The sequence below is a fragment of the Antennarius striatus genome, chromosome 6 (genome assembly GCF_040054535.1).
Source record: "Antennarius striatus isolate MH-2024 chromosome 6, ASM4005453v1, whole genome shotgun sequence".
NCBI classification, from domain to species: domain Eukaryota; kingdom Metazoa; phylum Chordata; class Actinopteri; order Lophiiformes; family Antennariidae; genus Antennarius; species Antennarius striatus.
The window spans coordinates 7,695,367-7,713,115 of NC_090781.1; the positions used below are offsets into that span (position 1 = coordinate 7,695,367).

General features: G+C 42.8%; 1 protein-coding gene across 2 annotated transcripts in view; it reads right to left on the reverse strand.

Annotated features, from left to right (window-relative positions):
- Positions 1-17,749, reverse strand: part of arhgap35a (Rho GTPase activating protein 35a) — a 61,082-nt gene that overhangs the window by 39,245 nt on the left and 4,088 nt on the right. The window contains exon 1 of one of the 2 annotated variants that reach the window (XM_068316942.1): positions 12,959-13,008. The exons of the other annotated variant lie outside the window; for it this stretch is intronic. The gene's annotated coding sequence lies outside the window, so the exon portion shown is untranslated. Of the gene's footprint in view, positions 1-12,958; positions 13,009-17,749 lie in introns of those variants that run through there. 2 annotated transcript variants of the gene reach the window in all.

The following is a 17,749-nucleotide window of genomic DNA, read 5'->3' on the forward strand; positions in this document are numbered from 1 at the left end:
ATGCAACATTTAGGGTAAAATGGAGCAAAACCCAGGACAAACATTCACAGCAGACAAATAAAAAAACACACACACAGCCCAGCCGAGTATTTTTAAGCCTTTCTGATCCATGATGGCCTGACCTCTCCCCCCGGGGACACGTCTGTCCAGTGATGAGGGCAGTCCAAGGTCCTTACTTTACTGTGTGAAGCTGAAGTAGGATTAATGTGCCAGTGTCCACTCAACACACATCAGGGGACTTAGTAGACTCTCCATCTTTATGTCTGTCTCTCTCTCTCTCTGACAATCTCTCAAGCTCACTTTTTTCCATTTCCGTTTTTCTTTGGTCTCCATGGGAATTTGAGCTGGGGGGTGGGGGGGGTTGAGTTGGTCAACAAGTTTAATTTTTTAATGACAAGAGATAAAGGAAGTGTGTGTGATCTGTGTGTGTAAAAGCCTCTGCACACACAGATCGGGAACGACCGAGAGGGAAGTCATTTCATAAGTCGCTCTACATAGCAGGTGGGGACAAACACTAAAACACGATAAGATCTACTTGGGAAGGGGGGTGGCGGAATAAACAAATTAAGACAGATAAAGCTTTGTTCCGATTGCACTCTGGAGACTTGCTGCCATGGTGGTAGAGAGTGCAGAGAGGAAGAGAAAGCTTTTAAATGTCCTTGGACGAGAACTAAAGGGAAAGTGGTGAGCTGAGTCACATGGAGCACAGAGCTATTCAACTTTATGACAGAGGGGAAAAAAATCATTTGCAACCCTCAACTTCTCTTTCTCACAAATAACGTTCATTTTAAACACGGTGCCTTCCTTTACAATCCTTGGTGATCGTGGTGCGTGGCAGCGACGGAGGGCCCCTCTTGGCTCCAATCCCACAAACGAGTCTTATGTTTAGCTTTTCAAGTGAGGCTCTTGCCGCTGTAGAAACAACCTGTGATAGCAGCTAAATCAAACTCTTGGCACAATCAGGGGATAATGAATGAGTCGAATTAAATAAGCGCTAAAAGGCAACTGATGCTGTGAGTAACATCAAGGCCGATTTAAACACAATCTGATATTGTCTAGGCTGGTAAATATTGCCCTGCTTAAATAAATATACTATTCTTTCTCTGCTGCCTATTACGTCCTATCCCTTCATCTCCCCATTAACTGGCCTGTCAGGCTGTGTGTTTGCTGGGCTGCTTTACATTAGGACATTTTTACCTCCAGTCAGATTCCCATTTAGATGCCTGATGCAGCTCAGGGAGGTGAGAGCATGTCTGTGTGACTGTGTATCCAAAAATACACAAAACCTTGCTGTGGTTTTGTTATTATCTCTTGTGGGGGAAAAAAAAAAAAGTTTTGCAAAATAAATGGTGGAATGAGTTAGTTTAGTCTGACATTCTTACTCTTGAAAGTTGTGTGGAGTAAAATGGAAGCTTTCCTATATATTTAAACTACTGATGAAAATACTGTAAGCGAATGCCCTCGGTGTCAATTTATTCTCCTACTATGACAACAGCGATTTTAAATTCAAAGATTTGAGATATGTACTTGTTTTTACTATAGTCTAGAAAAAATGTAAATAATTTCCACAAAACACTGTGAAAGGATGGGGCAGGGACAAGCAAGAACCCAACAAATTTTGGTGATGCTCCGTATTGCATAAATACATCCACACGTTGTCTAAGCTCTGCAGGAATGTAACTCGTTGCTGAATTTTGAAGAATTCAGACTAAGAATGTATGAAAAATACACATGCATTCATAACAGATCAGTGTAGAGAGAGAAACAGCAATGCCTTAGACACTAAGCCTTACCACTGAGTGTTACTGACCTGTTCCAAATAAAATAATCACACAAAACTAAATAAATGTAATAATTATAAAAGCAAGGCGATGAAAATAAAGACTCATGCGCTGTGGATAAAGTCACACACATCGACTGGGATATATCACTGAAGAAAAGATGCTGACACTACAGGTATTCAGCCACTAGCTGTAGTGTCAGCTAGTGGCTAGTTCTAATTAAATTAAAATCTGCATGTGACGATTCTCATTAAAATCATAAGAGACAATCAGATTTTTTTTTACAAGTTGTTTACAAGCCTGAATAGAGATATAAATATCATACATATCAAGATCAAGGAGCCGAGAAAGTTCCCATCATAGCAGAAATGCTTGTTTCCAGTTTGTGCCAGTAAAACGGCTCTGATTGGTGGCTTTCACTGCCACGCTTTGAAGGTCTACACACTGCTCACTTACTTCTCCATCAAAGAAAGAAAAGATGTGGATGTTTCACAGACGGCAGCTGTCAGACTCCGTAAGCCAACCTGCATGGGGCGTGAAGAGGAGTCACACCAAACAGGAGACGCATGAAGCCTCCCAGACTATAAACCCAACCATTTATGCACAGGCATGCCCACTGGCTCTCCTGCAAACCAGGACAACCTCACAACAACACACCTCACTATACAAAACGCTAGCTAATGTGGCTTTCAGACCTTTAACAGCTGGACCCCAAGAAAAATGTGGCTGGCAGAAAAAATAAAGAAGGAAATCAAAGAATAACACTAATGTTTGGTTTTTTTTATTTTAAGAACCAAAATTTAAACAAAACATTTGACTAAACCATTTGCCTCGCAAGCTCAGACATGACCATATAGAAAAACCAGTAACACATCACCAGCGTCTCAAATGTCATTTAATATTTATGGAATATTCTTGGACATTATGCCTTAAGCATAACCAACATTAACGCAGACATATACTTTGTGTGTGTGTGTGTGTGTGTGTGTGTGTGTGTGTGTGTGTGTGTGTGTGTGTGTGTGTGTGTGTGTGTGTGTGTGTGTGTGTGTGTGTGTGTGTGTGTGTGTGTGTGTGTGTGTGTGTGTGTGTGTGTGTGTGTGTGTGTGTGTGTATGCTAGTGAGACCAGTATACATGCATAAAACAATTGGGGGAGAAAGATCTCCACACTCAACAATGGGTTTATTCAGATATATCTCTCCCTCTCTCACACGCACACACACACACGCACACACTATGTGTGCGCCATACAGCTGGGAGGTACATTCATGCCGACACCATATCCTGAAGGAAATTGGAGGAAAATTATCCTGCCCTGACAGCATTTTTCCGAGCACACTTCTCACACCGTGTTATAGCGATACGCTGGCACAGTAGACACCTTCTCTTCATGCCTCGAAGGCAAAGACGCAAAGACACACACGGACACACACACATACACACGCTCATCCATGTAAATGAAGTGAATTCTGCTATTGTATGTGTCCACTGTGTGTTGTCGTGTACAACATCCACACGGGTCTACGTTGCATCTGACCATCAGCAGTATTCTCCTATGTGTTGACACCCTGATCACGGGCATTAACGTTTTAACTCCATCTCAGATTTGAGGAGTTCTGTTTGCAAGAACCGCAAGAACCCAGCTGGGCTGGCTAGCCTGAGCCGACACGCAGCGGCCATTGGTGGAACAGCGGAACACGCAGCACGAGGTCAACAAAAAGGCAGCTGGACCCGACTCATGACAACACTCCCATTCATCGCCTGGCCCTGGAGACTCCACATCGCTCCACAGTGACAGCAGTCAGCAGAGCGCACGTGTGCACACACAAACACACACACAAACACACACACACACAGGCGCAGACACACGTAGAGGCTGTATTACAGACAGTAAAAACACAGCACACAAAAGCCCATGTCAGCAGCAACACCAGTGTGTGTGTGTGTGTGTGTGTGTGTGTGTGTGTGTGTGTGTGTCTGTGTACACGCCTCGATCTCCATATATTATTCATCAGCATGAGCGAAGAGTCTCTGGTAGGAGAGATAAGGTGCTTCTTTAATTCAGTGTTTGCGTGTTTGTGTTCTTCCAATCATCTATCAAACAGGCCATTTGTGAAATAGGGGGGGGAGAGACTGGAAACATGTGGAGTTACAAATAAAGGAAGCAAGAGGAAAAATTAGGCACAGAAACAAAAGAAGAATTCCTTATTGGACAAAGGAATGAGATAGTGTGAGGAGAAAGGCAATGAAAGAGGAAGTGCGGCTTAGCGCCGGTGAAGAGGGAGCTCTGGGGGGCTTAGCGTTGTCATATTTTCATTTTAGTGTACAACCTTGAATATATCAAAAGAGATTTGCTGAATTCAGACACATGTGGTACAGAAAAATACCGCAGATTCGTCTTTCCATCAACCCTACAGCACTCAGCGCTCACCCGCCTCATCAGCGCTAACAAGCCAACGCTGTCGACAGTGACAGTGGGCTTTACTCCATCTAAAACATTATTACAAACATACAGAATAGCACAATATGGACAAAACAACAAGAGAGCAGAAAAATATTTTCCCATGCTAAATAAGATGAATTCCACATTTTCTTGTTGTTCTCATTTGTCTACAGCCATCGGACAGACGCAGGATGTGATGGGCTGTGGAGGTGCTGAGGAATGTCTGAGGAGGTGGCCTGAAGCCTGTCACACCTTTCATCGTGGCTTATAGTGATAATATGTTGGGTTAAATGATACACACGTACACAATAGACCTCGTCTAAACAGGAGAAAGTGGGATTTGAATCCAGTTATTTAACACCTCCAAGAGAAACTGTCAGCACTATGTTATCGGCTGTGCCTACTTAGCATTAAACGTATGTTAGTGAAACAACAGAACATACTGTGATGTTCACGCTCAGCAAAAGGTCAATTTTGTTGGGGAAAATGTTTAATTGATGCTTCAAAAAGAAGGGGATAAACGAAACGAGTAGCAAACACCATCACAACTCACACGAATGACGCCAGAGCCTGGTGTCTGTCGCAGGGAGGTGCAAAGAACACAGAAACATGTCGCATCATTTCTGTTCAACTTACATTTTCAGTATTGTTCCTTGTAGAATTGAAGCCATTTGTTCGATCAATCTTTGAAGTGAAAAGCTGTTGCCACTAGAATTTGGTTTATGGTAATAAAGTGTCGACGGTAAATCTGTGCCTGAAGTTAGGATACAAAGACATTTCTAAAAATTTAAATATTGTTCAGATATCTCACAATACAGCATTTCCCTCACTATAAGGTGCACCTAAAAGCCTTTCTCAAAAGCCGTCAATGCGCCTTGTAATCCAGTGTGCCTTATAATGCGGAAAATACAGTAAACGTCCGATCAGACAGTCGGTGCTGTTTGTCATTGTGTCCATCCAGCAAGACGCAGTGATCTGAGCTTCTGAGACTTCAGAATTCTGACCTGGATGCCATTGAAGACCCTAATTTTGCGTGCATCCTTCCAGAAAAACGTGATGAACGCTGTCAACTCATGCATGTATTAAAGTGGTGCAATATGCAGGACTTCAAGGGTTTATTGTGTATTTCCATGTTCCAATTGCAAAATTTCAGGCCGCTATCGTACGGGCTGGGGAAAAAATGGTATTGTGTGCATAAAAATGCACATATTACCTCAACAGGCAAGGCAAACACAGTGAAGCTCACAGATGCCCACAGTACAAAGTCGGTCAATGAATGGGAGGAGGCAGACGAGCAGGTGCTGTGTCGGTGGACGATATGGCTTCTGTCCACCTCAGCATTTCCAAACAGTTATCTTCCTTCTCCACAGGAGGAGAGGTCATTCCTTTTTCTCTCCTCTCCTCTGCATCACCGTCCTCCCTCCTCTGCTCATTTCTGCTTCCCCCTTCAGCTCCAGCCTTTTCTCCCATCTCATTTATCTCTTCCCCACCGTTCCTTTTATACACTTCTCCCTGAGCTTTCATCTCGTTTTTTTTTTTCACGGCATCCTTCTGCTTTTTTTCTTTTCCCAACTCCTCCCTTCTGCTCACCGTCCCCTCCCGCCTCCTCTGCTCCTCCTCGTCTCCTGTGCTCTCAGCGGAACTGTCCATTCAGCAACAAAACAAAGCTGCCTGCAGCATCACACACTGACTAATCATGCAAGACCAGAATTTAGCAGACTTCAGATCCACTCAACAGCACTGGGATACTGGGCAGGTTACTGGAAGTGAGGGGCAGAGAGCGCTGGGAAAACCTGGAATTTTAGAAAACTGTGGAGAATAAGATCACCTGTAATCTTTTACAGCTGAAAATCGCTAAAGGTTAGAATTGAGAAGGGTGTACTTATGTTTAGATTTTACTCATCTAAATGAATTTAACTACAGAACCGTGCAAAAATATGAGAATGGATTTGAAAGCATGAAAGAGCACAACTCCTCCAGGTAACAACGAGACAGAAAGGAGGACTTAAACAAGGCATGAAGGAGAGGCGGAGGTGTGAGGGGTGAAGGAAATCCTCCGACAGGCCATCAACATTGTGGCTGCTCATTCCTGCTGATGATGAAACCCAACAATGTTTAGCAGCAACCCGACGACAGAGAGGATGAACGTTTACAACGCAGCACGCCAGCCGCTCCTCCGTGAAACAAAAAGAACGGCTGCTGCTCAGCTCCAGGCAAAACTCAAGAAGCTGGTCCTGCCAGATGAAGAGATAGGAGGAATATGTAAACAAACCAGAGCTACGGGTTTATTGTGAGCTGGAATCAGACCACCTGAAGAAAAAAAAAAGATCTGTAACTGGGTGGGGGGGGGGGAATGGAGAATATTGTAAGTCATCATTGGTGTTATGGGTTGAAAAAAGAGGCGCGGTTGTGTTAAATCAGAGTGACAGCGAGGACATTACGTCTGACCTCCAGGGAATGAAGAACGGGAAAGAAGTCTGACTCTATGCTTGTAATTAATAGACCTCTAATAAACTGACCTCTCAGCTTTTTATCGCCACACAGTTTTGATTCAAACCTTTGCTCAATGTGTAAATGGGACTTAAGAAATAGGGAACATCAGTGTGACGTGTAAATCTTTCCCACTGCAAGATGGGAAGGGAAGGTTGAAGAATAAAGAAGATAGAAATGTGCTGCAACACAGCAGACCGCCAACTCGTTATAACGCTCCCCAGGTTCGCAGTCTGGCTTCAACCTTCTGAAATTTTGAACGCAGCAACCATTAGTGCCTCGACTCAGATAACCCTCATTATGCTTGTTTTTGTGTTATGTGTTTTTTGCTCTCGGGGAAGTTTATCAGAGGAACTGTCGGCTTAGATGTGCAGGACAACAAGCGCAAAGCGAGACGAGGCACGCTGGACTCCTCGTGTTCTGCCATCAGAAGCAGATATTTAACCACTGCTGAGGAACAGCATACAATGTTTTGCCTTTCAAAGGGTTCATCTTGATTTGCTAATGTTTCCCTGCTCCCGGAAAAATGTCACAAAGACCGTTATCTGTGTATGTTTGCGATGAAAGATTTCAAGCAGGCAGGACAGACGTCTGGTAAATGTTACTGGTGTTCAGAAGACAGAGCGTGATGCTAGGCAGCAGAGAGAGGAGCACAGTGATGAAACTGAGAGGCACGAGTTATGGTGTGGAGGAGAGTGTGATGGTAGGATGGGATTTGAGTCTTTTAACTTCATTAGTTCCGCCTCAGTCTGGGGTCTGTAGATTATGTCTAATTAAGCAGCTTAACATGGCTTAAAAAGCACCACACAGAAAGCACAAGAGTCTTATCTGTCAACCTGCTCAAACGATTCTGCGCTTCTCCCTTTCTTCCTGTGGCAGGCTAACATAAATTCCCTTTGCATGGCCTTTATGCTGGGGGAGATTAGCGGCTCTGACATCAGCGTGAGCTGGATAGCTAGCAGCCGTGGCGATAAAAGTGTGGGCTGTGGAGGGAGAAAGTGAGAGAGCATGTGTGGCGAGCGGTGGGGAGGCAAGAGAGACTTGATGAAACAGGTTGGAGCTCAGCAAACGGAACTCTTCCCATCATTCGCATCGGATTTGGTTCATCAGTCTGAATTGGGCGGTTTGGGTTCAATATAGTCAACACATGACTGACCAGCACAGAAAACAGGTCAAGACCGGAGTGTTAAAGGTTCATTTTTTAATTTGCAGGTGGTTAAGTCAACAGCTGTATCACAAAAAGATGAACCTGGTAAAAGATCACTGTGGTGCTTGTGTTAAAACCTGGATTTGAGAAACCTGAATATACTACTTGGACCTTTTGTACATTAACTAAAGCTAATGATTGATCAAAAACAATCAGATGATGAAAAGTGTGATGACTAGTTGTATTCCTGATCAGTGAACAGTTTTGGTGATCTCTTCTACCTTTTACCTGACTCCAACAGAAAGGTAAATGCAGAGCTCTAACCTCATCCAGTCAACAATAAACCTGAGTTCTTCTCTACCTTGTAGAGGAAACGGAAACACTGAGTGATCACAAGGACGAGACAAACACACGGTTATAAAACGGTTAGAACAGAAACGACCAACGCCACCAAACAGGTCCGTCTGCTGGGCTGGGTTACTGTCAGGCTTGTTTGTTGAGACGCCTCATCACAGCAGCACGGCAATAAAACCGTGTGTGTGTTCATGTGTGTGTGGCCTCTCCCTCTCTCCTCGTACACCACCTGTGTGTGTGGCGTGTGTCAAGAATGTGGTTTTATGCAACTGTGGAGAAGTTGGAGGTGACTGCAACTAAATAAATACAGGAGGTCAGGAGAAGTTTGACTCCACTCAGTTTGAATCAGACGAGAGCACAGACACACACACACACGAACACACACACACACACATACACACACACACACACACACACACCCTTCTTCAGTAAAGTATCACACTCCTTCATCTTTTCATGGAATGCAAAACAATAAGTAAGGTGGAAAGGAAACACCGTCTTACAGGCACTGCATCAGGAGGCCTTCTATTCTCTCAGTGTGGTTTCAGACAGACCAAAGCAAGATGGCCGTCCTCTCAACCTGTCCATCTTGTTAACATACACAAACACACACCAGGGGTTTGAGGTAACAGATCGCATGCAGACAGCGATGGCCTGACGTTGATGAGTAGCCTCAGAGCAAATCCACAGAAGGTCTCCTTCTGACACTGACTCATCTCCTTCACTACAGGTGGACGAGCCCCGAGCAGAGAGAGTCGGGTCGACTGCAGTCGCTGGAATAGGAGCACAGCATGGGCTATCGGAATGACAAGAACGGGAAAGTAGAGAAAGGAAAGGAAAACAAAAAAAGTAGAGAGCGGGCGCTACACAGAAGGGCAGGGGGGAGCCAGGTAGCGACAAAGAGATAAAGTCAAAGCCTGACTGATAGAGTGGAGAGAAAAAGAGCAGGACTTGGAATGGAGGGAGAGATGAAGAGAGAGCTGCTATCTGATAGAAGGGATTTGCCCTTCGCTGGAACAGTAATTTACTAAAGCCATTCTACAGAGGCCCATCAGTGGCGATCTGCTGGCAGATTAGAAGACAAAACCTTATCCCTTGCTTTCCTCCCAGCCAATCAGCACCAGGCAGTGAGAACACGGCAGATGATGAAGGGATGACGGAGGAGGGGAATGGCAAAATTTCCTGTCTCTGTCTGCTGAATTGGAGGAGGCCACATACACAAACAATGTCACACACACACACACACACACACACATACACTCTCATGTGTGTGGAGATTACAGGAGATTGAGCTGGAGTCGGCGTTATTACAGTTGCACTTTCCCGCCCTGGGGAGACGCGGCGAACGCTGTTCGGTCTCCAGAGCTCAGGATTTGTCATTAATAATCACTTTTCTCTTGTTGTTTCCTCTGCAGTGACTTGCTCTTTTTTGTCGTTTCTATCGCGCCCTGAAGGCCCTCACAGCATTCCTTTGTTGTATCGGTCCAGTTTCTCCCCTTCTCTCCCCCCCTCCCATTCCATCTCTTTCTCTAAATGTCCTGGAAAAGAGCATCGAATTGCCCCAGCTGTGCAGGTAGCGCTAGCCGTTTACCCCGGTACGTCATCAGGGAACGTAAGGAACACCACGCAACACGCTCGCACGATCTTACAACCCACGCACAAGTACTTCATACAAGCTGTGGAACAAAGTAAACACACTAAAGAAGTTATTAACAGAGCTTTAATTAAAACAACTGTTTCACTTAAAAAGTGGCCTCAAACGACTTTTTTGGTGACTTTTTATGTTGCGAACATAATTACTTGGCGACAGAAAAAACATACTTCTACAGATTAATTTAAAATCTGCCAACCCGCTTCTTGAGGACGGAACTCTTAACATCATGTTTTCTATCTCTATCTTTGACGCTGACATACTCAAACAAAGAACAACAGTTCCTTCCCTCTTATTGCCATCACCACTTCCTGTATACCCTTTGCAGCTGCTGCCCAATCTCACAAGGATCCCGGAGACCCATAGATCCCCTAAGGAGAGGACTAACACCACCCTCCCATGTCTCCTCTCAACCCTGACCTCTGCATGGAGCATGGAAATGAAGAAGGGAAACGGCAAGGCCTACATGTAAGCTCTGCTCTGTGGTCTAAAACTTGCACGTGGAAATTCTCAGAGTTGTGCAATTTCCTAGAATCTGATCCACTGTGGCCAACTAGTGGGAGACCAGGGGTAGAGATGAAATATATTTACAGAGCTGTGACGCAGCATCTGAGAGACTGTGGAAGGGAGTATCTGTAATGTACCATGTTAAAGCAGTCTGCATTAGCTGTGACAACAAGGCATGCTAACGTGTAACACCTTGAGCTGTGGTTCAAGGGCAGGCTAAACCAGTCCCAGGAACCTGTTTGGTTTGTTTTACCCTGTGGTACACAAAGAAGACGTGTCCTGTAAACAAAACTGCAAGTTTCAAATGATTCGACATATTTACGAAAACAGTCAAGCTGATGGCTCTGATACAGTTTTGGATCTTTGCCTCTTACAAATTGTTCTCTTCCTATTATTTGGTGTAGTCTTACCAATCCGTCGCTATATTCTGACCATTTATTTTTCTGAAACATGCACATATTTTCAGAGTATATGAGTATATACACAGCAGATGGTAATATCATTTTGTGCTTTTTTTGGCAGACACTCAGAAATGCACAGATCTCACCAATTACGGTTGATTTTGTTGTTGATAACCAAGATAGAAATGCAGTGAAATAACAGCAGCATCACGCTTAGCTTTGTACAATATACATACACCACTTCAAACCCCACTAATGGCTGCATTGTTGCCACAAGACGCCCATTTTCACCATTTTCCTCACACAAACAAGCCAATGTATGATTGAAAACTGTAAAGAATGAGCCTTATAACAATAACTTAGAAGTCTGACAACAGAATCCAAAGCCACCTTGATGCTAAACAGAACCCAGAGCAAAACTCCAGCAAAGCAGCTCAGGTTCTCCATCCCATTGTTTCCAAAAGCAAAAGTATCAAATATAAACATATCACATGACTCCTTTAAAGTCGTTTGATATATAGTAATCTATACTTTATTGATGGTGATTTTCTTCTAGAGCTGCATCAAGACAAGTCAAACTTGGTGTCCAAAAAATCAGCAAGTCTGGTGTCCTTTTCCTTGATCCTCATAAATTAAACATTGTGGATCAAAATATCTGCATTATTACTTATGATATATTTTCATAGTGGTGATGCTGCAATGCTTAAGAATGCTAACTGTGGATCAAGGTGACAATTCAGATCTCATTCCAAATGAAATAGATTGATCCTTGGTCCATAACCTTCCTCTTCAGATAATATACTGTAAAATCATTTTGAGTAGCACTGCAGACAGAAAAACAAACACACCAAGGGTGAAGAGTCACCTCCAAGACAAAGAAACCATAACACTTAAGGAAACACTGCTCCGTGACATTCTTCATCATTCTTCATGAATACAAATCCAATATCCGCATGGCACGGCGAAGAATGTGAAATACAATGTCAGAATATATGAAGTCAATGCTCATCAGGTGATGTACAGCATGACTCAGATCAATCTACTAAGGTCACTTTAATGGGCTGAAAGTGTGTTGATTTAACTGTAGACTAGAAGTTACAAATAACGGGTGAAGCCACTTTTTGAATTAATTGTTTTGTTCAGTCTGCCGATACTATAGGTAAAGAACAAATTCAGGATGGTGTTACTAAAACACAGTTAGTGATATACGAGCTGTCTCGGGGTTTGTGAAACGTCTTTGTTGATTGTTCAGATGCCTCATTAGTCTCTCTGATTCACCGCATGACTGACTAGAGCAACAATCTGCAGAGCACATCCCTCTATCAAGGCTACTTACTTGACTTACTTGACACACACCCATCTCTCAACATGGTTTCTTGGTAATCAGTTAGATATTTGTGGTATAGTTTAAGGGGAAATGTTGATAAAAAGTCAATCTGTCAAGGTTAAAAAAAAAAGTGAAAAGTCCTGCATTTAAAAGCTGCACAAAAACTTCCTGTGATCTTTGATTAGATCTATTTTAAATCACATCTTCACACTCAATGACTATTCTACATTAGCATAGTAAGACTGCAGACAAGTAAAACAGACGATCATATGAGTGGCTGGTGGTACAGACAGCGCCAAAGTCAGTTTCTCAGATTTAAAAAAAAATCCACTCTGAATCTACGACGAAAGGCTTCGACAATCTCAGGTGGAACCAGAAAGTCTTATGAAAAGAAAAGTAACAGATGGCAACTCGGAACAAACGCTGTCACCACGTACATCACAGAAGATGTGGGTCTCACCTGAATGCCTCAGAAAATAAATAATATTTTCATTAAATGTTGTTTCTGGTGACATAATTAGAAACAATTAACATTCTACACAGGCAGCTGGTGTAATATACTACTGAAGGGTACAAATTATCATCTAATTAAGGTTCTCCACACAAAATATCTCAAATATGACCCTCTGGACCCAATCACACATGTCTATCAAATAAATAAAATAACATACGTGTTTTTAATGTGTTTTTATGTCTCTTTTCAATAACAAGAAAGTGAAAACGTCTTTAATGTCAGATTTTAAGTTTAAATTTTAGCATGCAAAAAAATGAAAAGTAACTACAAATAATATTTTCTAGAAGAGACAATCGAGCACATTTTCACATGAAACCAAATTATTAGTCAGAATAAAAATAAAACCTGAGTAGTGAAGACAATTCCTCTCGTGTTCCTAAACCACTGACTTTGGTTTCGAATCCAGAAATGCTCTGCACTACGCTCACCACACTAGAGTGGAAATTACTCCTGTGTGGACACACAAAACAGCTTTGACAACGCGGCTGTCGTAAAAACAAACAGCCAAATAGTCATCTAGGAAGATGACAATATGTAAACACATAAAGGGGCCCTTATTAATTCCCTATAGATGTATTTACATGCAGGTTCAGTTGGGCTTCACCTCTCCACTTCATTTTCTTCCTGGCAATCTCTCAGATTTCAGCTACAACAAGCCCGGCTCGTCCTGACCTGGCAAACCGCATTCCCAATGACCTTTTCCCTCATTGGGCAAAAAAACTCTGCATTCTCTACTATCTGATGACTGTGACTAATAGGAGCTGTAGTCAGTTGAGGCTGAGCAACCCTCCAACCAAAGAAACTACTAGAAATGTTTACATTCTTCAGTCATGTTTCCTTGACTTTTATCGTCCCAACTCGGGACATTAATGAAAGTCAGCATAGCAACAAAGAGGGAAAGACTCAGGTTTACTCTGGAGAGGCGATCCACATTAGATATTATTAGAAAGAGAAACATCAGCAATAGTCTGACTTCAGTTGTTTCACTGTGAAGTTGACTGTTTATGACTTTTTAAACCTAGATTCTCAGAAACATTCTTCATTTCTGTGCAACACGAGTTGAGTCCACTCATCCTGAGCATGTGCCAAGATGAAAAAGAGTTTCAGAGGTTTAAAAAAAAAAAAAAGAAGAAGAAGAAGACAGCCACGCATCATTGGTGAATTAAGACATGTCTCCAGTCTTCAACAGGAATGTTACAAAATGGTGGATCTTCAGGAGCCGAGAACTGCAACAGGAAATGAACTCTGACACAAGAGCTCTGGACCTTGGGGCCCCTACTGCATCCTGGGAAATTATTGCACTGAGAAGAGAAATGACCCATGTCACTCCCACGAAAACCAGCTAAGACCTAAATCCATTTACAGTCTTCCAAAACGGCACAAATATCTTTCTAAAATTCATTCAGCAGATTTCCAGATGATTCATCACTAAACATATTTATTCAACCCAAAATAATGTTTGTCATGTTTGAGCTGCAGCGGCAATTTAAGGAACAAGGTCAGAGCCAGGCCAAAACAGACACTGGCAATCATGTTGGGAATCATGGTCTGCCTTGCTTTCATACACACTGAACAACCAGACCCACAGTAAAGACAGTCTGCTGTGGAAAGAAAAGGGACGGGGGAGAGACAGAGGACTTGAGAGCATACGAATAAAAACAACAGTGCTGTCATTCTGAGACAGCACAAGTCAGTACCAGCTGACTCAGACTGCTCCAGTTATGCTTTCTTGATCCGTAGGATCCATCTCTACCCCCATGATGCCACCATTAGTGGCTGTTCTCTGGTTTTTGACCACTTTCTCAGCTAGTGAGATCACAGGAAGGACATCATTAGCTAAGTGCTAGCTGCATGACAAGTGATGGCGCTGTGATCAATAACGACAGACCCAGCCATCCTCAGGTGAAGTGGTGCGTAGTCATCAGCCCTGGCCTTGGATGGGTCGAAACTCAGTGTTGGGGAACTGGGACTCAACCAGATAAGGGATGTACAAGAGGCTCGTCACCTGTGATAAAGTCGGTCTTATCGTCTCACCTTCCACAGGATATGAAGCGAATTGTCACCCAGCTGCCAGACAGCCAGAAATGTGGGTGAAGAGGGTCAGTCTGACATTAATACCTCCTTATGACCGAGTCAAAACTTTGGAAATTAAGTTCCATCAATCACGAATACTTACAACAGTCAAATAATCTTATTGCAAATATTAAAATGCTTGCAGCAAGCCTCAAGTTAGCAATATCACCCCTCCACACACACACACACACACACACACACACACACACACACACACAAATAGCGTTGACTGAATCTCCTGAAGCAGCACCTGACACAAACTTCTAGTGACAAGGTGGCACCCTTCCTTTGTCCTTAGCTGACAAGCACATTGGTCTGTTAGACAAGGGCAGTAAAACCGAGGGATGGTGGGAGCCAACAGAAATTAGCAGCAACAGAAAAATCTGTGACAATGTGAAAAAAGAAAGACAGGAAAGAGGAAACCAAAGCGGTGAGGAAAAAAGAAGGCGAATGGAGATTAGGAAGAGAAAAATTAAAGTTTGGAGAGGTGCTTTCAAAGGCCTCTGGCTGTCTGGATCTGCGGTTCTCTTGTCTTCATTTTCTCCCCCCTTCTTTCCAATGATGCTTATCAACCTGTGATTAAACCTGCCAACATTAATTAGAATATGTTACAAGTGGTAAACCTCCTTCCCTGGTAAATCTTCATGTCTCTTCAACTGTCTGGGTGCACCAGGTGTAGCAAGAACAACTTCTAATGAAGTCGTCAGAACACTGAGTAGAAGCAGCGTGTAACAGAAACCATGACAGATGGACAACACACTGAGGACGGCACACACACTAAACATCATGTTCCAGCAGTGACAAAATGCATCAAGCATGAGGACCAACGCTCACAAACACATACCTGAAGCGGATAACAGACGGCAGCCATCGTGCTTCACTTGACACCTAATCTTATTACGGCTTAAGTGTAAGAATGAAATGAAATGCAAACGGCAGCAGTTAGTCACACAGCTTATGAATTAAAACTGTAATAATTACAGTCTGAGCAGAAAAGAAAAACCTAAGGTGAGGATGCCAGTTTCAAAAGGGGTAGTTTACATTTCCAGTTTGCCGGAGACAGCTTTAATAGATGACACCACACACAGCTCGCAGGTGCAGAAGCCATTTTTGCCTTTTTTAGAATGAAATCAATCCAAATGATACCGCTCAAAGTAGTTGAAATAAAATGCCTGCATAAGGAGTTCAACGGAGAGGTGACGAAGTAGAAACTAAACGCTCAATCAAAAGCGATACACCAGTGATGCATTATGTTGGAAACACTGACCTTGCAATATCCTTTTTTCTGCAATACATAACATGACAACAACAAAAAATCAAGAAATACCACTGAATACTGTATGTGCAATATTTCATTCATATGACTATTTAGAATAGTCATTTTGCGTACCTCACATTTATTAATTTTGCATTTACTCTATAAACAGGTAGTTAATCATTTCCATAGGCTTTACAACGTGCGCTTTGTCTGTGGTGGATGACAGTTTTCTCTAGTAGATTATTCATGGAGAAATAAGGCTTGTGGTTTCTCCTTTTGCATAAAGCCTTAAACTATTGTAACGTGACGTGTTTGAGTTCATTTGCCTTACTTGACGCTGCATGTCCAGTAATGTGACGACTGCTGCTGAAACAAAACATTGTGCAGTCTTAAAAGGCAGCGACCCACCTTTCTAATTTACTTCTGAAAGGGATATGAAAGGACACACCTACGCTGAGCCTCCCATTGAACCAAAAAGTGGCTTTGAAATACAGAACTGCCCTTGCAGCTATTAACGGCCGAAGGTGTGACACCCATCAAACGACAACCATTCCAAGTGGGAAGTACTGGTATGACTCTGATTTGACTAAAATTGTGATTATGAGTAAAGTAGATCCAAGAGCAGCTCCATCAAACCAGCACCTGATGAAACACGGGACGGTGCATCAAGAGGATGAAGCATCACTGACACTTGCCTTTTGAGAATGATGCATCATTATCCATCTATTAATAATGTCATTCTAAGGAAATGTTAAACTTTTCTTCTATCAAAGGAACATTTATGATTTGACTGTTATTCTGATTGATAGTAAAATTAATTAGCACAATAACTAGGAATTATGGGTGGACTTTCTTCAGGTAACTCAGGAGATCCACTGTGAGTGTTTTTTAGAGTGTCACCATCCTTCACTAGATGAGTGGGTGGGTTTCAGGGCAGTCCCATTCTGTTTCAGAAGGTGACAGACTTTCAGCTTCTGCAACATCTCTCAATCCAAAGTACTAACAGTGACTTGCATAAAAACAATCAAAGGCTCCGTTACCCTTATACAGTATGTTAATGTGATATAGTGTGACCACCTCTATTTTCAGTCTGTTTGCAACCCACAAAACTAAAAAGCCCTGCATGGAGGTGGAGCACCTACAGCCGCACAAGTCCCACCTATTGAACTCTGGGCAGTGGCCTCATTTCATTGGCAGTGACTCAGTCATAACATCTTATCTGCAGACATGCTGAATCATGGAATTTAGCTGTGGCCAATAGCCAAGCAGCAGGGTTTCTTATGGCTGTCATTGATTGGTTGATCCGTGAGCTAAAAGCTGAAAGGTCACATACCAGGAACACAGCCCGAAGCACAAACTGGCAGCAGTTTACTTGTGCTTTCAATTTTTTTCTCCAACTGACTTCCAACTTTTGTTGTATCGCTCTCTCGCTGCTTCTCCCACTTCTCCCCTCATGTTCCCACTCTACAGTGCTTTCATTGCATACCGTTGCCCCATTACCCCCGTCCCTCCGTTGTGCAATTATATCTGCAATAGCAAAGTGGGACAGCTCACGTCCAGAGGTCACCATTCCTCTACGGCTTACATCCTGGTCACTCTGCTTCCAAACAGCGTTTAATTTTTTGCCAAGAAATATAAAAAGAAGTTCAAATCCACAGAGTTCTAAAAACCAAACACTCAAAATATTAATGTAACAACCTATTTCTTTTCAGCAGCATATCATTCATTAAAGCACTTCCAAGGTAATGCAGAGAAGCAGAGAAAACGTAGAGCAAATGTAGTCTTTATCTGGATTGATCCCATAT